We start from the raw sequence: 9,162 nt of genomic DNA, 5'->3' as shown, positions 1-9,162 counted from the left end.
CGAGAAAAAAAATAGGGGGTTCCATTTGAAATAAGCAACTTTTTGAGGTTTAAAAACATGCAAGTTTAGAGGCTAATTGCGCGGTTTAGAAGTTTTTTCTTATAATTTAAAACATATCTACGCGTAGACCATGATGTTCTGTTAGAATCACGGAAAACTGTTTTCCAAAATTCGCAGCGGGTAGTGTACAGCATCGATTTCTGTGGAACCCAGTAGCTGTCAAAACTTTCACATTTTTACGAATAACTCGGAAATCGTAAATTTTTCAGGTAAAACGTTTGACACAAACTTAACTTAAATTTTGACGACAAATCTGAAAATGAATGAAAAAAGGGGCGGTTCCATTTAAAAAACCAAAGTTGGTAACTACCACACGTTTATGATACACCCCGTATATTGGAAAGTAATTTTAAAATGTGGACCTTTTAAACGTGAAAAGCTTTCGTAGGACGTATTTTCTTGTAAAGTTCATATTTACCGAGATATCGCACTTTGACGCACTAATGAGCAACCCTGTATAGCAGGTAAAGAATAGGTCCAAGTAACGAACCCTGTGGGACTCTACTGGCAATTAATTTACACTCGGAGACAGACCCGTTAGCTCTGACAAACTATTCCTCATTTTGAAGATATGACTTAACCCAGTTGGAAAAAATCCCACGTACTCCATAAAAATCAACCTTATCTATCAGGATGCTGTGACTGACACAGTTGAATGCTTTTGCATAGTCACAGAAGATTGTAGCAGTGGGGCGATTGGAATTTAGCGATGAGTAAACATCATGAAGCAAGGAAAAGAAAAAATGATAAATGACATCAGGCGATTTTTTAATAACCTTTCGACTATTTTTGATAACACAGGCAGCATTGCAATTGAACGATAATTACATGTGAAATACTTTTCACCACATTTATGAAGAGGAATAATGATAGCAGTTTTGAGGCATTCGGGAAAAATTTCTTGCACAAAGGAATCATTTCTTAGGTCTGTCAAAACAAACCAAACTACTATTTTGTGTCTGGTCTTGGATACACTATTTATATAAATTTCCTTATTATTATAGTTTAGTTAGTTAGTAGGTCATTATAGTGATAAGAAAGGCACTCAAGTGCAAACAATTGTTCGATATTTAGTGGATAATTATTTGGCAGAAAATAATTTTTATTAATTATCTTTCAGATTTTGCTTTGTAATTTTTGTATCATATTTAAATAGGTCTTATATGCTCCGCTCCAGATTAGAATACTATAAGTTATTACTCTATGAAAAAAGAGTCATCTATCATTAACAAAGTTTTTGTATCCATTATTTTTTTTATTTTTCGCAAAGATAAATATTAAGAATTCAGTGCTCTGGATAACAGGCTCAAGATGTTTGTCCCACCTCATATTGTAGTTGAAAACCACTCCTAAATTTTTGTGACTCTTTACTCTAGTCAGTATACAGGGTGATTCAAAATTGGCGTCATTCCTTTTAAGGGGTGATAGAGGCTCCCTTAGGGAGTACCAGAAAAATATAAAAAAAATTTTTTCGGAAATTTCTAGAAGATATTAACAGTTGAAGATCGAATTTCAACTTTGTTATTAAGCATTATTTTGAAAAAATCCCACGTTGGATTGGCAGCCTTTTGGAATACTTAAGCATTCAAAAAGAAAAATTACGATATTTGCTTCAAATTACGAAAAATTTTGATATCAAAAAAGTTCTCTTCTACAATTTTTTGACGAAAAGGCACAGCGGCAATGATGTTTTTGGTCATTAACAGATAGTTACAGGTGGATAGCCCTTGTCAATAATAACAATAATTTGTCAAACTGTGACTTACTTTGAATTTAATTTCACGAATTTGGTGATATGTAATTAGTTCAGAGGAAATGCTACAGTAACATAGCAGAAGCTGAAAGAACTCACCCCAACAAAGGGCGATGAGAGTGGTTCCAGGAAGATAGTGGACGACAATTGATGTTCGGGTTCCAGGCACAAAGGAACACGTATTGGACATAGCCGAATCAGGGCCTTCCAGGGGTACTCAGAGCACAATAACTTTACCAACAATACCGAGGAAAGGCGTTTGTACGATACACACAGCACAAGCAGATACAAATGGAGCACGAGTTAATTAACTGAATACGAGAAGCTGCTTGATAAGAGTGGATAATAAGGAGATTACACAGGCACTAGCTTGTTTGGAGTTAACCATTCAAATGTTTAGTGTTGTATGGAGAATTTATGTAAACACAAAACCCCGCAGAATTCGAGGTTATGAGAACAGGTTGACATTTCGTCAACCAATCTTGTTGAATTTACCGTTTATCCTTGTCTATCTTATTGTCAGTCTGTATAATTCCATGGTTACCGGAGTTTTAAATAATTACGAAGCAACAGGTATTTGCGCAATGTTAATGAGCCAGATTACCTTGAAAAACATTGCTGCCGTATTTTTGATATATTTTTTTGCAAATTTCGCAGTTTTTAAAAACAATTAATTTCTTTTACTATTTTTTCTGTACTCCTATAACAGCGCCAAACAACACCTCCTAGGAATGACGCCAATTTTGAATCACCCTGTGTGATTGTATATTACAATGTCGATGGGGGTAAGGGGTGTAAGGGGTAGTGCTAAATATCAGAACATCTAATGTACCCAAATGTCAATTTCGCCTGCTCGAGTGGTGATCATCGATCACCGGGGGCACCCTGCCCGATAACGAACGAGGCTCTGACGACCAAACAATGGCCGTATAACCAATCTCTCATCAAACAGGACTGAATTCCTGTAACAGATCGAAGGAAGGCAAGGGGAAACCACCTTCATATAAAAATGTTTTATTCCTAAGGGAATCATGGCAACGTTCAACTCAAAACTGGTCCGGAGTCAAAATAATTCCTCAATCGGATCTCCGGGAGGAACTGATTAGAAAGCGAACACACAGAGTCAAAGCAGACTGACTGTCCGAAAACCAACAGAATAGCTACCGGGAATGTAAGCGGACTAATACAACAATCAGGAAAGCTTTAAATAATCGAAAAGAAGATGACAACTCATAACATTGATATTTTCGGAATAAGTGAATCCCACTGGAAAGGTTCCAGAGTATTTCAGGCAATAATAGCAATAATATTTATTTCTCAGGCCATGCAGAAGAAAGCATTAACGGTTTCGCGATAATAGTGCCCAAGAAACTGCAGAATTTTGTTAGTGGTTATGATGCAGTTATTGACAGGATTATTCACCTCCGTATACAAAGTTCAACATGCATACTGCACATATACAGGTCTACACCCCAACCGCCACGGCAGAAAAGATCATAGCTTGTCAATATTCCCAGCAAAGATATCAATCGCGGTTTGCATTATTGAGCGATGATTACCGGGTAAAAGATTGGAGAGAAGTTAGGACGCCGAAATAGGCTTCATACAGCCGTTGCAGTTGCTCCATATCGCGGTGGAACACAAATATTTTGGGGCAGTATTATGTTCTTTAGAAGGATCCCACTTATTCACATATCGCGGTCGATGACAGGTGCATATTACCTTGAAAATGTTATTATTCATAGAATTATACTTGATGAATGCCAGGCCACATCGCACCAGAGCTGTTCAAGAAGTATTAAAAAACGGAAACATCACAAGATTAGATTGGCCGACTATGTCACCTGACATGAATCCCATCGAACGCGTCTGGGATTATGTATCAAGAGCCATTTTCAATCGGAATAATCCCCCAAGAAATTTCCAAGAACTTATTGTTGCTGTTACAGAGGAATGGGAAAATATCCCTCAGGAAGCAATCAATAATTTGATCATTGCAATGGATAGACGTGTGAATGCGTTGTTAAGAAGTAGATGATCAAATACTGAATATTAATTATGTTGTTGAATTTTTATTTACAGTTGTTCGTTAGAAATTGCATTTTTTTATTTTACAATTTTTTACATCCGGACTGTAATTTTCTTTTTATAACTGATAATTTGTTGAAATTAAATCCATTTTGCCGTTTTTTAGAAGCTTTTAATCTAGATTTAACATCGGGGTTTGCAAGGTTTTACAAAATTTAAAAATGCCCAACTAACTAGGGGGGCGCAAGACTTTTGAATGCGAGTGCAGTTGGGTTTATAAATATTGCCTATGAATTTCTTTAACTTTGTTTCTATGTATCATTTTTAAGTTGTATAATTTTTTCACCCAGATTAGCACCAATTTCACAGAAGTATTCATTCATTTTGTTTGCGATGTACATTTTATCTTCTACTTTTACATCATTTACTTTTCGTAATTTGACTGCTTTATCGTTTTTTCTTTTTTCACCTATTTTGTTATTGATTATTTTCCACAGCTTTTTTGTGTCAGTACAGTTTCATTCTATATTTTCTTTTTCAAATTTAAATTTGGCATCTTTCGGTTGTTCTCCCACATTTGTTTGCTCTGCTTAAAATGTCAACTAGTTTTTGATAATTCGAAAGACCAGTAAAATCCCACGGGAAAATGTAGTAAAAAACTAAATGTTGTCGTAATGGTTGCCGGAATTGTTCAAATCAATATTTCTTAAATAATAGGTACTAATTGCACTTAAACCGCACACTTTGCTGAATCGTTTATTCGTTTGGTTTTCGTTTTAATCAGCAATAAAATAATTCATGTTTGCAGTTGAGGATTGAAGATAGCAAACGTACTAAGCATATGAATCAGAAGAATTAATTCAGTCAATGCAATATAAATTTATTTTTTATTTAAAACATTAAAATTAACTCACACTCTTTTCTCAGCTTGTATCTGGATCAAACAGTCCTTTAAAAAACCCAAAAACCCTTACCCTGTGGAAATTCTGCCTTCGGCATAATAACACCATTGGGCAGAAAATTCAATTGAAAGCAATCCGAACTTTTCTTTCTGAGGGATCTTGAACCCGTGTAATATGTGAACTTCCCAATGAAAAACCAGGCAACGTTTTTTTTTCGGTCTGATTAGGTTCTAAATAAAAAAAATCGCTTCGCGATTTCCGCTAGGGCTTATAAGGTAGGCAAACAAATTAAAACGGAGTTTTATGGTAGACCGACTATTCTAAAAGTCAAATAAATGCCGATCGGAATTTACTTTATAAGCCCTTTCGAGTGTTATCGACAAGCCCGGAGCCAAGATTAACTTTGGTAGCTTGTTTGTTTTGAATCGAAAGAAGACATCAAACATAGAGGAAACTATATAGTTAATGTATTTTATTTCAATGTGTTTATCTGAATAATGTTGCTTTTATGTTTAGGCTTCGATCCTAACGCCAGCGATGCTTTAAAGTTTAATTTTAAGGTCAGCAACTGATGATTATATTTTGCGGGTGGAAAGCCTTATTAAACAGACCATACGAACATTTATGGTGCAGCATTTAAAGTCGTCAGTTTTAAATGATTTATTCATTATTAACGTTCTGTAATGCGGATGGAAATTTTGTTTCCTGCTTTGCATATAACCAGAGAACGTTTTTTGCATAAACCATCAAAATTATAAAATGTTATAGAGTTAGAAAAAATTGTAGTCTCAATGGGATTTTGGGTAGTTGCGATTATTGGATGTTGCTTAGGTTGTTTTTCGAAGTTCTTCTAAAATTTCCGTCAACCCGATAGTTCCCTCATTAAGACAACATTTAGGCCCGAATTCAAGAACGACACTCAACCATCGCTCACACTAAAATCATCCTAATCGTATTCAGAAGCCATTTTCTTAAATGAGTGACTAAACTGTCCCTAACTTTGAATTGAAAACATGCCCGTTAAGTACCATAAGTGAGTGAGAAATTAGTGTGGCTTTTCGTGCCCCCATAGCGTACTGAAGATTTATTTTGGTGCATTTTGACCAATTAAAATCCGGCAGTTTCATCAAGTTGAAAGTTTTCCTGGAGTGATTGGGTGTATAAATGGCACCCACATTGAAATAGCAAGCCAAGGTGGATCAAATGCATGAACAATGAAGCTGTAGCTGGACCGAACTTAAGGATATTGTTATTTATTAGCCAGGTTCTGATCATGATAGCAGAATTTTTTATGGCAGTTCCATGGAGATAGTGCTTATGTCCAGAATAGGCATATGTATACTTCAGAAACATCGAAAAACCCGAAAAGAGGAGCCGCGCAGCGATATAATAACATATATTTTAACAAGGAATGTTATTCAAGGCGCTTTTGGTGTACGGAAAGGTCGTTTTAAACGTTTAGAAAAGTGCTTGGAAGTATCATTACGACATACCACCAGAATTGTTGCTGCTACAGCGGTGGTTCTTAATATTGCCATTGACACCAGCCAGAAAATCGATGAAAGTATAACTATAGAGCAAACTGAAAGGTTTAATTGGGGGTATTAAACCCCCAATTCTTTTTAAATTTGTTTATTTATCTCTAGTATTTTTGCTTTCACTCCCTCCTGTTTCAGAATTTCTATGGCAATGGATATACGAACATTCTGCCATTCTGAAATTGTGTTATCATGATCAGAACCTGGCCAATAAATAACAATATCCTTAAGTTCGGTCCAGCTACAGCTTCATTGTTCATGCATTTGATTTGACTCATTTATACATCCGATCACTCCAGGAAAACTTGCAACTTGATGAAACTGCCGGATTTTTATTTGGTCAAAATGCACCAAAATAAATCTTGAGTACGCTATGAGGGGACGAAAAGTCACACTAATTTCTCAATCACTTATGGTACTTAACGCGCATGTCTTCAATTCAAACTTAGGGACAGTTTAGTCACTCATTTAAGAAAATGGTTTCTGAATACGATTAGGATGAGATGAGTCTGATTTTAGTGTGAGTGATGGTTGAGTGTCGTTCTTGAATTCGGGCCTGAGAGTTGGATTTGAAATGAGTAGCGTATGAGTGGCGTTCTTGAATTCGGGCCTTAGTCCGTAAATGTCTTCTATTATGCCCTCCTCGTAATTACTTGTGCACATTATTAAGTATTATTTGTAGTGTTTACAGTTGCAATTTTTCTCAAATTGTTAGGTCTCATTTGTTATTGTTGACATTTTAGGCTTTAAATTGGAAAAATAATTAATTGAAAGCTGAATGAACAGGAAAATAAGAATAAAATGAAGCATGTCAGGTTTAATAAAGAAGAAAGGGATATCGTTGAAGAGATAAACAGAAATAGAATTGGAAGAAGATAATAAACGTCGACACGAAGAAGATAATAGGAAATGTGAGGGGATTGACAAAAAGCTTTCAGCTTGAATATACTGAAAATTACGGTAAAAGAAACGAAAGGAGTAGTGGAAGTAAGAGTAAGCGAGGGATTTATGTTCGCATATAACGTAAACGAGAACAAATTAATTTACAAATTCACAATATAAAAATTCTTATGGGAACACATGAAAAAACCGGACAGATTTTTCTTTTTTTTAAATCAACTAAAGATGCAAATAACTGTTTTAAACACAAAAGACAAGAATCGGCACGAATCAGACTAATTACATTTAAAAAAAAAATTATTTCCGATATTTAACCGACATTTTTTCTTGAAACAACGCAAAAGGTGAAAAGCCCAAGAGTAATACAAGCAGTTAAATCATGGGAAATAGGAGACATGTAAATCATCCAAAGTAAAGAAGGCAAAAGAAAGATAAAAACGGACGCACAGGAAAGACGATGGAGGAAAACAGTGAATGCAATAACGAGCTTTTCTCTGCGATCAGAAAGGCAGATAATTTTTTCAAAAATTAAATTGGGCTACGGTCATAAAACTCAACTGATAAACTGACTGAGAGACTTGTGGCGGAGAAAATTTTGGCACTCATGAGAAATGGCAGCAAATAAATCAAAATGTGGAAAATTGTGAAAAGAGTACCCATGCTTTCATGAGACAAAAGTTGAGTGAAAGACGCGCAACTATGTTAACAACATTAATAAATAATAAATACAATAAAAAGTAAAGAAAAAAATTACTCGCAGCAGCAAAAACAATTTCGAAATAAAATGCCATGTTGATAAATTCTCAAAAATGATTGATGCTGATTAAAAATCGAAACTTTGTCTACAAATAGCGTAGTCTAAAAACACAAACAAATTACAAAGTCTGGAAACTCGTACAACACAGATGTTATCACTTGGCAAGTTAGAAAAGAAATAAATGCTAAACTCCAGCTTCAAAAATTCCAAAAATCCAAGGGCCGGATGACTGCAAATCTGCAATTTCTTGGGTGTCGAACACACGCCTCCCTACAAAATATCTTAAAAAGAACTTTCTCACTTTGCTAGTTAAATAGATAAATAAATATTAAACTCCGGCAGCTAAAGGCATCCTCGTAAGCAAAATGCAATTTTAAAAATTTCTCAAAAATTTACTAATGATTCAAAATCGAAATTTTTGGCCTGACCACTAATTGAAGCGAACTTGCGCCACAAATGTATTCCGTACTCATTTTATGACTGCAATTTATAGAGAAAATTAATGCTAAAATCCGACTCGCAAAAACCCCCACAAAAACCAGATGCGCTTTTGAAAAATTCTTGAAAATTGCCTGATGATGACTGAAAATCTCCGGCCAGCAAAAACAACCATAGAAAGTTCATACTTTGATCAGTAAACATCGTGCTACGCATCGCGCTCTGCAGAATCACAGTGTTGGAAATCGAAGCCAAAACTGTCTACAAGACTTTACCATTCTTGGTTTGCTGAAAGTTCTTGAACTACGCTGCTTCTAGTGTGCTTTTCAACACGCTGATACAGCTGGTGCTGAAATTTCTCGTTTGAGTTGTGTGTTACAGGACATGGAGGAGTCCAAAGCAGTACTGGCAGAGGAGGTGCTGAGCCGCTTTGAGGCGCTCGAGGCGAAACTGGAAAGCACTATGATGGAGGTTGCATTTTGGAGGGAAAGGGCGGTAAAGGGCGGTAAAGGCGGAAATGCTGTTAGCCGCCAAGAACTCCAAAGTGCAGGAGACGATGGAAGAGGACAAAATGGAGGAGAGCGCAGCCTCCACCAGCTGCAGCGACAATGAAACGGTTGAGGGACCCGCTGAGGTGGCAGCTCCCTCAATTGCCGCCAAGGAGGGCAGGGGCTCGGTGACGGACTCCTCAGACGGACTCCTCAGACGGCGAGGGCTATCAAAGCTCAAATCGCCGTCGAAGGAGGAAGCGAGCCAGGCCTGTGTCCTCCAGTGAGGACAACTCAA

General features: G+C 36.4%; 1 long non-coding RNA gene across 1 annotated transcript; it reads left to right on the top strand.

Moving 5' to 3' along the window:
- Positions 1–8,032: 8,032 nt before the first annotated feature.
- On the top strand, positions 8,033–9,161 carry LOC125505354. Its single transcript, XR_007282119.1, has 2 exons — positions 8,033–8,659; positions 8,758–9,161. It is a non-coding gene; the product is annotated as an uncharacterized LOC125505354 (long non-coding RNA).
- The last annotated feature ends 1 nt before the right edge of the window (position 9,162 follows it).

This window comes from Dendroctonus ponderosae, unplaced genomic scaffold, assembly GCF_020466585.1.
Source record: "Dendroctonus ponderosae isolate FM_Combo_2020 unplaced genomic scaffold, Dpon_F_20191213v2 Dpon_F_20191213_1, whole genome shotgun sequence".
Lineage (NCBI taxonomy): Eukaryota > Metazoa > Arthropoda > Insecta > Coleoptera > Curculionidae > Dendroctonus > Dendroctonus ponderosae.
Note: the sequence above shows the minus strand (reverse complement) of the source record. Positions and strands in the feature narration are given on the sequence as shown.